The sequence below is a fragment of the Bubalus bubalis genome, chromosome 14, assembly GCF_019923935.1.
Source record: "Bubalus bubalis isolate 160015118507 breed Murrah chromosome 14, NDDB_SH_1, whole genome shotgun sequence".
In the NCBI taxonomy this organism is placed as follows: Eukaryota; Metazoa; Chordata; class Mammalia; order Artiodactyla; family Bovidae; genus Bubalus; species Bubalus bubalis.
In genome coordinates, this window is record NC_059170.1 from 13,273,570 (window position 1) to 13,288,125 (window position 14,556).

Genomic DNA, 14,556 nt, shown 5'->3' on the forward strand with positions numbered 1-14,556 from the left:
CAAGATGCTAAAACACTTTTGAAAAAGGCCAGCAAGTCAGCTGCCAAGGGAAGTGCTGAGAGCCTTGATTGGAAAGGGCCAGATGTTGCAAAACTTGAGGGGAATATTAAGGATTTTGGTCTTTGAGTGAAGAGCATGGGGCATCCACTGAATGGTTGGTTTTCAATAGGGAAATGGCACAGTGGTGTTTTTATTTTTGAACGAATCTCTGCCTACCATAAAAGGGAGCTGAAAAGGCAAACTGGAAGCCAGCTAGGAGACTGCTGCATTTGTTTAAGCAGAAAAGGGGGGCGTCTGAAATAGAATAACTGACAGTAATGGCCATATGGGATTTTTGTCCTATTTTTCTGTGCTGACTGACTATGGAGGTGAAAAGAAGGAGCCAGAGTCACAAGATATTTAGAAGGAAGAATGAACAGTACTACCAGATGTCTTTTGGAGAATAGCAAACAGCAAAAAAAAAAAAAAAAAAAAAACAGAGTTTGTCCTTTCTGCAAGGGAGTATGCAAAGCGCTGGCCCAGTAGGAAGGGTTGCTGTGTGGAAGCAGCAGAAATACTTGGGTAAAACCAGACTCGACGAGCAGAGTCACAAGGAATGGCCTCCTCGTGTCTGTGCTGTCCAGTCAGGCTGCAGATCATCACCAGATGAAGGGCCAGGAGCTGCCAAGTGAGGCTGGATGAATCCCTTGCAGGGATTCTGTAGAGGAGCCAATTGAAGGTTAGACTGGCTGACATCTTAAAATGCAAAAAGCCTTGTGAACAATGGGCAGTTTATTTGTCTCCTCTGAGGCTAAGTCTTTAAGTCTGGTCAAAATGGACATGAGTTTGAGAAAACTCTGGGAGACAGTGAAGGACAGGGAAGCCTGGCGTGCTGCAGTTCGTGGGGTCACAAAGAATCAGACATGACTTAGCAACTGAACAACAACGGCTGATGATATTTGCCACAATTTACAACCTGGGATATGGGGTCTCTGCCCAAAATATACCCGTCACGCCAACCTTCCTTAATTCCTATATTTCCATGAAGTTTCCAGAGTATATTTTAATTACCTTTTTCCCTCTTCATCAGCTCCCATGGGCCTCGTGGAGGTAGTCTCATAAACTGTACTGGATCAGGGGTCACGTCTGACATTTTTATTTCCAAGAACCCATCCCATGGCCAGGTGCTACTGAGTGGATGAGTAGACCTACCCATGACTTTTTAAGCTGCCTAGTATTCCACTGTCCAGGTGTATCAACATGGAACCTTCTACCCCACAGGTTCTGAAATCAAATAGGCTGGCTGGGGGGACTAGCACAGAACATCACAAGCAGCTGCTACATTTATCATGTCTATGACTTTGGGGGCAGAGGTGTCAACTGAAAAGGACCATCGTGTGTCTTTTGAACAACTCCTAGAAATCACACTGATGAAAAAAAACTCAGGACCTTAAAAAAAAAAAAAAAAAAACAACTGAAGTAGGACTCAGCTCTTGGTTGGAAATGCAGATTTTTAGTATTGAACACCTCGGAGGGCAACGCCAGTCTCAGCTCCTCTGACTGACAGCTCCTAATGGCAGCAATAAAGCAAGGTGCCCCCGCTGGCCAAGCAGATGTTCTGAGTTGACAAGGGGCCCAAACGCTGCCCCAGTTGCTATAGCATCTGTGTTTTCTAATTGCTGAATCCTGTTTAAGGGCCTGAGCTATAACATATATGTGCTTTATCACCAAAGAAATGGAGGTACATACAACAAGAATAGGTAGCCTCATAAAATCAGAAAGAGGATACTATCAACGTTCAAATGAAGGTAGGCGGGACTTCCGGCTGCTTCACTAAAATACTTCAAAGCCAGTTCAGAAGGAACTGGAGTGGAGGGAGGTGGTGAGGAAAAAAAAAAGAGAGAGAGAAAGAGATGTAGTAACTAAAATTAATTACTCTCGTTACTATGGCAACAACCCAGAAGAAGCAACATTAGACATACATTCAAGGTGAATCCTAAACAGGGCCATGTGCTTGCTTTCCTTCCCCAAGTAGCTGGAAGCAGTTATTTAACAGGATTAAATCCCACTGATAACCCACTGAACTCCAAAGACAGTCTTCTTTGATTGGTTCAGGGCTGTAATGGCACAAGTGCTGTTTAAATCCTAACATCTCTTAGGCACGTTTACGCTGACCATTCTTTTAAGATGGCCAATTAGGTGGTGTCTTGGTTGGGGTCCCCCAGAAGCGGGCCCTCCGATAAGGATTCCAGAGCAAGTAGTTTAGTTAAAGCCCAGTAAGAAATGGAACTGGAATTCCCTGGTGGTCCAGTGGTTGAGAGTCTGCCTGCCAGTGTGGGGGGGTTGATCCCCGGTCTAGGAAGATTCCACATGATGCCAGGCAACTAAGCCCGTGCACCATACCTAAGCAGCCCACATGTCTAGAGACCCTGCTCTGCAACAAGAGAAGCAACCTCTGCAGTAAGTCCACACACTGCAACTAGAGAAAGCCCACACACAGCAATGAAGACCCGGCACAGCCAAAAATACAATAAGTACGTTTTTTAAGTTAAAACTATTTAGGAAGAAAGAGAAAGAAATAGAACCATGGAAGAGGAATGACCCCATAATCAGGAGATGTGGAAGGGGGCTAAAGTCGGAGACATTGTATCTCCACAGAATGGGTACGAATCAAGACCCTCATTGCTTCTCTCCCACCTTCACCATGATGTCCTCTCACTGGCCAGACTCAAGCAGAAGCCAGAAGATGAGGGAGCCCAGGTAGCGCAATCCACAGGTTCCACAGCCTCACCTGGCACAGAGCAGAAGGGTAAGGTGCAGATTGAATTGGGGGAGGGTACACGGTGAGCAAAACAGAATAATCAGTGCACCCAGACCGACTGATGGGGCTGGGACAGTCTAGCCAAATTTTAGCTGCTGCTGCTGCTAAGTCACTTCAGTCGTGTCCAACTCTATGCGACCCCATAGATGGCAGCCCACCAGGCTCCCCCGTCCCTGGGATTCTCCAGGCAAGAACACTGGAGTGGGTTGCCATTTCCTTCTCCAATGCATGAAAGTGAAAAGTGAAAGTGAAGTCGCTCAGTCGTGTCCGACTCTTAGCGACCCCATGGACGTAGCCCACCAGGCTCCTCCATCCATGGGATTTTCCAGGCAAGAGTACTGGAGTGGGGTGCCATTGCCTCTCCAATCAAATATTACCTAGTTCCCTCAAAAGCCAATAGATCCCTCTCCCTTTTAAAAGTATTCACTTCTGTATTTGACTGTGCTGGAACTCTGTTGCTGTACATGGGCTTTCTCTAGCTGTGGAGAGCAGGGGCTACTCTCCAACTAAAACTGCACGGGCTTCTCAATGCAGTGGCTTCTCTTGCTGTGGAGCACGGGCTCTAGACACATGGGCTTCAGTAGGTGTGGCTCCCAGGTTCCAGGGCACAGGCTCAGTAATTATTGGTGCTGCATGGGCTTAGCTGCTCCAAGGCATTTGGGATCTTCCCAGAGCAGGGTTCAAACCCATGTCCCCTGCATTGGCAGGTGTATTCTTAACCACTGGACCACTGGAGAAGTCCTAGTAGATCTCCCTTTTAAAGTTTAAAGGAAGATATGCTAAGAAGGAAACATTTCTGAAACCTGGCCAAGACTGAGAGTCCTAACAAGCTAGAAGACAGAATTCTTGAAGCTGACCTCTTAGCTGCCGCAACGAAGCAGAGAGAGCTTTAATTACAGGCCATTCATTCTTCCTGAGCTGCTGCCCGGCTTTAAGTGGTGCTTTGGTCTCCAGCTGCCTCCCTGAGTCACAGAATATTTTCCACCCACAGAGAAACAAAGCATAGCTGGTGCTCCTGGTACCTGGAGGCCTCCTGTGACCCATCCTCCTGGCCCCTTTTGGAAGGAGAAAAAGAAATATCCATGAGCCACTGGAGATTGTACACATCACCCTTTAAGAGTCCCCTGATGCACTGATTGCTTTCTCATTGCCCTGACCTTCTGATTTCACCCCAAGAGGCATCATTAAAATAGGACCCTTTACACACATGCTTATAAAATCACCACCAGTTTGGCCCAGAAAAGTCTTGGTCTCTCTGGTCTACAACCCTGACAGCACACAGCCTCCCAGGGTGTAGAAAGGGGCTGGTGGAGCAGATGGCCGAGAGGCACATGAAAAGATGCTCAACATCACTGATTAACTGTTAGAGAAATGCACATCAAAACTAGAGTGAGGCATCACCTCGCACCAGTCAGAATGGCCATCATCAAAAAATCTACAAACAAATGCTGGAGAGAGTGCGGAGAAAAGGGAAACCTCCTACATTGTTTACAAAGGTAAATTGATACAGCCACGGTGGAGAACAATATGGAGTTTCCTCAACTGAAAATAGAATTATCACATGATCCAGCAATCCCACTCCTGGGCACATACCCAGAGTAAACAACAATTTGAAAGAATACATGCACCCCAATGTTCATTACAGCACTATTTACAATAGTGAGGACATGGAAGCAGCCTAAATGTCCACTGGTGGAAGAATGGATAAAGAAGATGTGGTACGTACATACAATGGGATATTACTTGGCCATAAAAATAATGAAATAATGCCATTCACAGCAACGTAGATGGACCTAGAGATCGTCATGCTGAGGGTAAAATCAGACAAAGACAAATATCATACTATATTGTTTACATGTAGAATCTAAAAAGTGGTACAAATGAACCTACCAAACAGAAGTTGAGTCATAGATGTAGAAGACAACCATGTGGTTAGAGTGGGGAGGGAGGGATAAACTGGGAGACTGGGATTAACATATACACACTGCTGCTGCTGCTGCTGCTGCTAAGTCGCTTCAGTCGTGTCCAACTCTGTGCGACCCCATAGACGGCAGCCCACCAGACTCCCCCATCCCTGGGATTCTCCAGGCAAGAACACTGGAGTGGGTTGCCATTTCCTTCTCCAATGCATGAAAGTGAAAAGTGAAAGTGAAGTCGCTCAGTCGTGTCCGACTCCTAGTGACCCCATGGACTGCAGCTTACCAGGCTCCTCCGTCCATGGGATTTTCCAGGCAAGAGTACTGGAGTGGGGTGCCATTGCCTTCTCCGACACACACTACTATATATAAAATAGATAATAGGACCTACTGAATAGTGCAGAAAACTGTTTTCGATATTCTGTAATGTGGGAAATTCTATATGGGAAAAGAATCTGAAAAAGAGTGGATGTATGTGTATGTATAACCGACTCACTTTGCTGCACAGGAGAAACTAACACAACATTGTCAGTCAGTGATACTCCAGTAAAAAAAAAAAAAAAATTAATTTAAAAAAGGAAAGGTGCTGGTGGAAGTGATATTGAGCTGCTGTGACTGCCACTGCTGTGGGCGTTTAAAAGCACCCTCCCCGGGTGCCTCCCATAATTAACCGTTCTGCTCTGCTGAGGGCCCTATCAAAAGGAACTGCAGGAGGTGGTTACCAGGATCATTGTTTCTCATTGGTTCTGAGTTACCAGGAAAACACAGAAAAATCACATTAATCAAGGGAAGGGAACTTTGGACTGCAACGTGGCAGGAGTCACAGCAAAGCAGGCCCCGGGGTAAAGGCCCCCCCCAGCCCCCAGCAAATGAAGTGGAATGGTATATAACCCAATACTCTACTACTGTCTCTTTAGATGGGTTTTCAATCCCAGGTTTAAAAGATGTGATTTATTAAAGTTTTAAAACTAACCTCATAGATGAATTTCTCAGCCAACACTGATAAATTTCTCTCATCCATTATCATGCTATAACACGACGTAGCTCTTGCAAAGCACTTATGCCTCCAAGTTTGTCCAAAAATAGGTGGAAAGAAAGGGGAAATCCTCAGAATTTTGTTTATCTTGAAAAAGACTACAGGGTTTCCCAGGTGGTGCCGGTGGTAAAGAACCTGCCGCCCAATGTAAGAAAAAGACTAGAAACACACATACACACACATTTACTATCCTCTAAGGCCAGGCTCCTCTTATGAGGGGTGAGTAGAGAGAAATTCTAACAAAATTATAGAAATATGCTATCTTTCTCTGCTTGTTTCCCTTGGAAGAGCTCATTTATCCTTCAAAACCCTATTTCAGTTCAGGTCAGTTGCTCAATCATATCCAATTCTTTGCGACCCCATGAACTGCAGCCCACCAGGATTTCTGTCCATCACCAACTCCCAGAGCTTGCTCAAACTCATGTCCATCCAGTTGCTGATGCCATCCAACCATCTCATCCTCTGTCATCCCCTTCTCCTCCTGCCTTCAGTCTTTCCCAGCATCAGGGTCTTTTCCAATGAATCTGCTCTTCGCATCATGTGGCCAAAGTATTGTATCTTCAGCTTCAGCATCAGTCCTTCCAATGAACATTCAGGACTGATTTCCTTTAGGATTGACTGGTTTGATTTCCTTGCTGTCCAAGGGACTCTCAAGAGTCTTCTCCAACACCACGGTTCAAAAGCATCAATTCTTCAGTGATCAGCCTTCTTTATGGTTCAACTCTCACATCTATACATGATTACTGGAAAAACCATAGCTTTGACCATACAGGCCTTTGTTTGCAAAGTGATGTCTCTGCTTTTTAATATGCTATCTAGGTTTGTCATAGCTTTTCTTCCAAGGAGCAAGAATCTTTTAATTTCATGGCTGCAGTCACCATCTGCAGTGATTTTGGAGCCCAAGAAAATAAAGTCTGTCACTGTTTCCATTGTTTTCCCATCTGTTGGCCATGAAGTGATGGGACTGGATGCCATGATCTTGGTTTTTTGAGCGTTGAGTTTTAAGCCAGCTTTTTCACTCTCCTCTTCCACCTTCATCAAGAGGCTCTTCAGTTCCTCTTCACTTTCTGCTATAAGGGTGGTGTCACCTGCGTATCTGAGGTTATTGACATGTCAATGAGTTGTATAGCTCAACTTCTCAGGAACAAGACAAGCCATTTTCAGAGCTCGAACGTAAGGTCAAGACCAGCTCAGCCATGAGAGGATGTGGAGCTAAGACCTACAAGGGAGACTGAAGCCGCCTCTGTCTTCTTCCATCCTTGTTGGTCTCAGGGAGACCTTGTTGAAGGACTGCACTGAAGCTGAGCCCCCTGCTGGAGTCAAGTGAACAGTAGCGGGTGCATGAAGTGTCAGAAACCAAGGGGAAACTGAAAGCTGACTCACGCCTTTATGGTCTACAGTACATACCCTTAACTGGCTTTAAAATGTGGCAGTCTCTCCCCAGCAGTAATCTCCCCTTACTCTGTTGTACTTAGATGGACTTCATTCTCTGTGCATTATAGCTGTGAGAACTTGGGATCAAGTTTATGCATAAATTGGTGATAGTTAATTTTGAGTCAGGACCTAGATATGATGACTTTGACAGTCCAGATCAGAAAATTCGAAAGGCATTAAGCATTGGGATGGAGCTTTAGACACTAAAAGAAAATGCCTCTGAATATGCTTATCATTTTCAATAGAGCGAAACATATCTACGTGCAGTCCATCAAAACCATTGGGAAAGATAGTATAGAAAATTTCAAGAGAGCTACAGTCAGTGGGAGTTAAATGATACAGTACCTATTTTTGCTGTTTTACTAATTAAAGATGTAGGGAAAAAAAGTCATTGATGTCATCTTTATTCAGGACTCTGTTATTGCCTTAATTTTGTAGGGGTAAATTGTACAGGAGACAGGGATCAAGACCATCTCCATAGAAAAGAAATGCAAAAAAGCAAAATGGCTGTCTGGGGAGGCCTTACAAATAGCTGTGAAAAGAAGAGAAGGGAAAAGCAAAGGAGAAAAGGAAAGATATAAACATCTGAATGCAGAGTTCCAAAGAATAGCAAGAAGAGATAAGAAAGCCTTCTTCAACAATCAATGCAAAGAAATAGAGGAAAACAACAGAATGGGAAAGACTAGGGATCTCTTCAAGAAAATCAGAGATACCAAAGGAACATTTCAAGCAAAGATGAGCTTGATAAAGGACAGAAATGGTATGGATCTAACAGAAGAAGATATTAAGAAGAGATGGCAAGAATACACAGAAGAACTGTACAAAAAAGATCTTCACGACCCAGATAATTATGATGGTGTGATCACTGACCTAGAGCCAGACATCCTGGAATGTGAAGTCAAGTGGGCCTTAGAAAGCATCACTACGAACAAAGCTAGTGGAGGTGATGGAATTCCAGTTGAGCTATTTCAAATCCTGAAAGATGATGCTGTGAAAGTGCTGCACTCAATATGCCAGCCAATTTGGAAAACTCAGCAGTTGCCACAGGACTGGAGAAGGTCAGTTTCATTCCAATCCCAAAGAAAGGCAATGCCAAAGAATGCTCAAACTACCGCACAATTGCACTCATCTCACACGCTAGTAAAGTAATGCTCAAAATTCTCCAAGCCAGGCTTCAGCAATACGTGAACCGTGAACTTCCTGATGTTCAAGCTGGTTTTAGAAAAGGCAGAGGAACCAGAGATCAAATTGCCAACATCCGCTGGATCATGGAAAGAGCAAAAGAGTTCCAGAAAAACATCTATTTCTGCTTTATTGACTATGCCAAAGCTTTTGACTTTGTGGATCACAATAAACTGTGGAAAATTCTGAAAGAGATGGGAATACCAGACCACCCCTTGATCTGCCTCTTGAGAAATTTGTATGCAGGTCAGGAAGCAACAGTTAGAACTGGACATGGAACAACAGACTGGTTCCAAATAGGAAAAGGAGTTCGTCAAGGCTGTATATTGTCACCCTGCCTATTTAACTTCTATGCAGAGTACATCATGAGAAACGCTGGACTGAAAGAAACACAAGCTGGAATCAAAATTGCCAGGAGAAATATCAATAACCTCAGATATGCAGATGACACCACCCTTATGGCAAAAAGTGAAGAGGAACTCAAAAGCCTCTTGATGAAAGTGAAAGTGGAGAGTGAAAAAGTTGGCTTAAAGCTCAACATTCAGAAAACGAAGATCATGGCATCTGGTCCCACCACTTCATGGGAAATAGATGGGGAAACAATGGAAACAGTATCAGACTTTATTTTGGGGGGCTCCAAAATCACTACAGATGGTGACTGCAGCCATGAAATTAAAAGACGCTTACTCCTTGGAAGGAAAGTTATGAGCAACCTAGATAGCATATTCAAAAGCAGAGACATTACTTTGCCAACAAAGGTTCGTCTAGTCAAGGCTATGGTTTTTCCTGTGGTCATGTATGGATGTGAGAGTTGGACTGTGAAGAAGGCTGAGCGCCAAATAATTGATGCTTTTGAACTGTGGTGTTGGAGAAGACTCTTGGGAGTCCCTTGGACTGCAAGGAGATCCAACCAGTCCATTCTGAAGGAGATCAGCCCTGGGATTTCTTTGGAAGGAATGATGCTAAAGCTGAAACTCCAGTACTTTGGCCACCTCATGCAAAGAGTTGAGTCATTGGAAAAGACTCTGATGCTGGGAGGGATTGGGGGCAGGAGGAGAAGGGGACGACAGAGGATGAGATGGCTGGATGGCATCACTGACTCGATGGACGTGAGTCTGGGTGAACTCCAGGAGTTGGTGATGGACAGGGAGGCCTGGCATGCTGCGATTCATGGGGTCACAAAGAGTCGGACACAACTGAGCGACTGATCTGATCTGATCTGATCTGAAAATTGTGTTAATAGGGACTTTCATAAGTTTGTAACTACCCTGGTCATCGGATTCTATTTTTCCCACATATTTATCTCTTTTTTTTAATATCTATTTGGCTGCACTGAGTCTTAGTTGGAGCACGAGGAATCTTCGGTCTTCGTTGCAGAATCTTTAGCTGTGGCACATGGGATCTTCTCAGTTGCAGCAGGTGAGAACTTTAGTTATGGCTTGTGAACTCTTAGTTGCAGCACGTGGGATCTAGCTCCCTGATCAGGAACCAAACCCAGGGCCCCTGTGTTGGGAGCACAGAGGCTCAGCCACTAGACCACCAGGGAAGCTCCTCCCACATATTTCTCAGTTGTATAGTCTCCTATGATGAAGATGTTTGGAACCATGATTTTTTGCAGTTGGAGACAAACTAGTTAAACCTTTCTTCACGAATGGAACCATCATCAAACCAATCATCCACACCATAAACCGGGGTCCTTCTAGGAATTGTCCTGTAATTCTGTCCCTCTCTCATCCCCACATTCAATCAGAACTAAAGGTTTACCTCCTTGACACCTGTTGACTCTGTCCCCAGGCTGCCATTTGCATCACAAAGGTGTTAGTTTATCACCCCCTTAGATCTTTTCTCCAGGTCCCAGCTGATCTCCTGCCCCCAGAGCAGATTTCTCAAAAGGCAAACCTGACCGTGACACTCTCATGCTTAAACCCATCAGGGCTCCCCTTACCCTGCAAAAGCCTATTTTTGTGTCCCACATAACTGGCCCCTGCTTGTTCCTTCCACTGCATCTCCCACCGCTCCCACACACACTCTACATCTCCACTTGATGGAAGTTCTTATAGCTGCATTTCCTTTAAGTACCTGCTGCCCCCTCTTTCTAAGCCCCATTACCCTCCCCACATGTCCTAGGTGCGATCTCCTTAAAAATCTAACTCATTAGCATCTAGGAGAAGGCAATGGCAACCCACTCCAGTACTCTTGCCTGGAAAATCCCATGGACGGAGGAGCCTGGTAAGCTGCAGTCCATGGGGTCGCTAGGAGTCGGACACGACTGAGCAACTTCACTTTCACTTTTCACTTTCATGCATTGGAGAAGGAAATGGCAACCCACTCCAGTGTTCTTGCCTGGAGAATCCCAGGGACGGGGAAGCCTGGTGGGCTGCCGTCTCTGGGGTCGCACAGAGTCGGACACGACTGAAGCAACTTAGCAGCAGCAGCAGCACCTCTTCTAGAACTCAGTCAGCTGTGTGGCTTTGAGACAGTCACTTAGCCTCTCTGATCCACTAGTCTCCCATTAGTAAATGAATATAAGACCTATTTCAAGGGATTGGCATGAATAACTGAAGCTTCATTAGGCACTCAACACCTCACTAAGTTCTCCCTGAACCTGAATTTCTGTCTGACCCCAAGACAATCAGGATTCTGGAGAAAGGAAGGAGTTAGTTGGGCCTGCTTCCTTATTACATGGTTGAGAGGTAAAACTAGACAACTCCAAGGAGAAAACTCATTTTCCTTCATAATATCCATGATTTCAAGCCCTTTGGTCTCCCTTTATCAGAAACTGTTAGTTAAGCCCCCAATATCCATTTTTCTCCTTTTTCTGTAGTAATGGAAACCCTGGACTCAGTTGGGCATTTTACTAATCAAAATAAACATTACATTTCCTAACCTCCCTTGTAGCTAGATGTTGTCCTATGGTTAGGATGGTTAAGTTCTGGCTAATAGGATGTGAGCTGAAGTGATGCATGCAACTCCCAGTTCCTGCCCGTAGAAGGAAGAGGCGGTCTCTGCTTTCCTCACCCCTACCCCTACCCCAACCCCAGCAGATACACTGCTGAAGGTCATGGTGGGCCACATCTGACAACAAGGAGAAAGGAAATAGCCTAGGAATGGAAGAGCATCAAGTATCGAGCAAGCTCGATCCTCGAGCACTAGTGAAGGGCAGAGTGGCTGCATCATCCTGAGACAGAAGCCAGCTTCTCATGTATTAATGAGACAGAAGCCAGCTTCTCATTTATTAAGCCACACGCATTTTGAGCTTCTCCAAGAGCAGCTACCTTCTATCTCAACTCACACAATTTCTAATACATTCCCATTTGGCTTTTGTGTACATAGCCCCACCTGTGCAGGGAACAAAGAGGGAGGGCCCTTCCTGCCCTGTTTACCTCTCCCAAACCACTGCAGGTCAGTACCAGTAAGGTCAGCCCTGGCTTTCCATCAGTAAAGCTAAAAATGCTTACAATGTCTGCAAAATGATATGCCAAAGACTTCTATTATTACTGTCTCACTATGTCAAAGTTGAAAGGCATGTAAGATTTCTCCAGAGAGGCGATTCATAATGCACTGCAGAACTGTGTAGGTGTTTTATGAAATGTGTTTTATTCAAGCCAGGATATATAACACTAACATTATTGGAAAAAATTGAGGGTCTGGTTGTTTCCTTCTAATATAGTCTTTTAACAAAAGAGTAACATTGTATACATATTCAATTAAATTTAAATTTTTATTTTGCCTGCTATTCATCTTGGGTGTTCAATGAAGAAGAAATATTCCCTTATTATTCTTATATTAGTTTCTGACAGTTCAATTTCTCTGACTGCTATGCCATAAACAACCTCCACTGAAAAAGCATAGAGATAATTGCTTTGATCAAAATTTCATGCCAGATCTTTTAGATTCCATGTAGATCACAGCCTCTGAACAAAGACGCATGGTACCAGAGCCCATGCAGCCAGGCTCGAGAAAAGTTTCTCTGTACAGATCATGGTGCACATTGGGAATTACCTGGGAGCTTTAGAATCTACTGTTTCCCAGACCCCACTCCAGACCTTCTAACATAACTGATTGGGAATGCTGGGCAGCGGGATGTCGGGGAACAGCCTGGGGTGGGAGCCATGACTGAACAGGGTGCAGTGAGTAGAATGGATACAGGACTGGACAGAGAACCCCTTGCTTCCACTGTTGACTCTGCTGCATAGTTGTTTTGATTTCAGTTTGGATTTTTCGGGGGTTTTTTTTTTTACAGTTTTATTAAGATATCCACTTGCCATAAACTCACTCATTCAAAGTATAGGAAGTGAGAGGGAGGTTCAAGAGGGAGGGAACATATGTATATCTATGGCTGACTCATGTTGATACATGGCGTAACCAAGACAATAATGCAAAGCAATTATCCTCCAATTAAAAATATATAAAATATAATAATTTTTAAATATATATAATTCAATAGCTTTTAATATATTCATGGAATCCTGCAACCATCACCACAATCAATTTCAGAACATTGCAGTGTCCAAAAAAACCCTTCATTCCATTAGCTTTCACCCTCTTCACTCTCCCCATCACTCCTCAAGCTCTAAACATCTACTAATCTACTTTCTGTGTCAATGCACTCGCCTGTTCTGGGAACTTCCCATAAATGGAATCATATAATACATGGTCCTTGGTGGTTGGCTTCTTTCACTTCTCTCACATAATGCTTGCAAGTTTCATCTAGGTTGTAGCATGAATCTGTAGCTTATTCCTTTTATGGCTGAGTAACATTCCTTTATATGGATATACCACTATTTACCTAGTCTTCTGTTGATAGATATTTCAATTGTTTCCCTCTTTTTGGCTATCATGAATAATCCTACTGTGAGCACTTGTATACAAGTGTTTGTGTGGATGTATGTTTTAATTTCCTGGGGTATATACCTAGGATTGGAATTGCTGGCAATGGATGTGAACTTGGGCAAATTCCAGGAGGTTGTGGGGGAGACAGGGAGGCCTGGCATGCTGCAGTCTATGGGGCCATGAAGAGTCGGACACGACTTGGCAACTGAACAACAACATGGTAACTCGACGTGTAACCATTTTAGGAAATTATACTGTTTTCCATTTCTGACACTCACTACTCCCCATCTGTAAAATGGAGTTATAAAAGCAGTGGTGCAGGGTTCCCGTGAAGATTAAATGAAATGTAGAAAGTATTTCTATTTTTAAGATTGTTTTATGTGAACCATTTTTTTAAAGTCTTTATTTAAGTTGATACGATATTGCTCCTGTTTTTATGCTTTGGCTTTTTGTGCATGAAGCTTGTGAGATCTTAGCTTCCTGATCAAACCTCCAACCCAGCAGTAGAAGGCCAAGTCTTAACCTCCGGACTGCCAGGGGAGTCTCAAACTGTAAACAGTATTTAGAAATATGCCCAAGCATTGTGGGCATGGACCAGATCACTCATGAAATTCCAGTAGCTATAATCAGGTGGGAAGTCTAAAAAAAATGAAAATAAAAAAAGCCAAGACCAGAGGAAGGAAATGCTATTTGAGTCATTTATTTCTATCTAGTGGAGGAGAATTTTTCAAGGTCTACCATTCAAACAATTCCTATCTTCTCATTTAAGAACGATCTTTGGCCACTTAATTTTTTAATATTTATTTGTTTATTTAGCTGCATTGGATCTTAGTTGAAGCATGCAGGAGCTTTCCTGTGGACTTCTCTAGTGGTAGCTGAGGGTTTCTATCTATTTGCAGCACATGGGCTCAGTAGTCATAGCATATAAGCTTAGTTGCCCCCCAACTTGTGGGATTTTAGTTCCTCAACCAAGGATCAACCCCACATTTTCTACATTGGAAGGACGATTCTTAACCACTGGACCACCAGGGAAGTCCCTAGTTACTTAATTTTTGAGCCTTGGGTTTTTTTTCAAGTATGCAAAAGGAGTGTGATGAGGTGTACTTTACATAGTGGGAGGTAAAGCTTAAATGAGATCACATAAACTAAGCATCTGGTACTTAACACAAAACAGGTAACCATCAAAGGTCTATCCTTTTCTTAAGAAAAGGCTTAAGCCTTAGAAAAGGGAAGGTTCAAACATGACAACTTGATCAAGTCATGAATGACAAGGCAAATTGAGGACAGTTTCTCCAGACTCTAAAGTCATATGAAAGGGAAAACTGTCCCAGGCTATTGGGATCCATGCCTTCAAT

General features: G+C 43.8%; 1 long non-coding RNA gene across 1 annotated transcript in view; it reads right to left on the bottom strand.

Moving 5' to 3' along the window:
• Window positions 1-2,518: 2,518 nt before the first annotated feature.
• The window catches only part of LOC123329162, a 30,896-nt gene continuing 18,858 nt past the window's right edge, over window positions 2,519-14,556 (bottom strand). Inside the window, exons 2-3 of the long non-coding RNA XR_006544371.1 lie at window positions 3,658-3,855; window positions 2,519-2,770 (exon numbers count right to left, since the gene is read on the bottom strand). This is a non-coding gene — a long non-coding RNA (uncharacterized LOC123329162). The remainder of the gene's footprint in view (window positions 2,771-3,657; window positions 3,856-14,556) is intronic.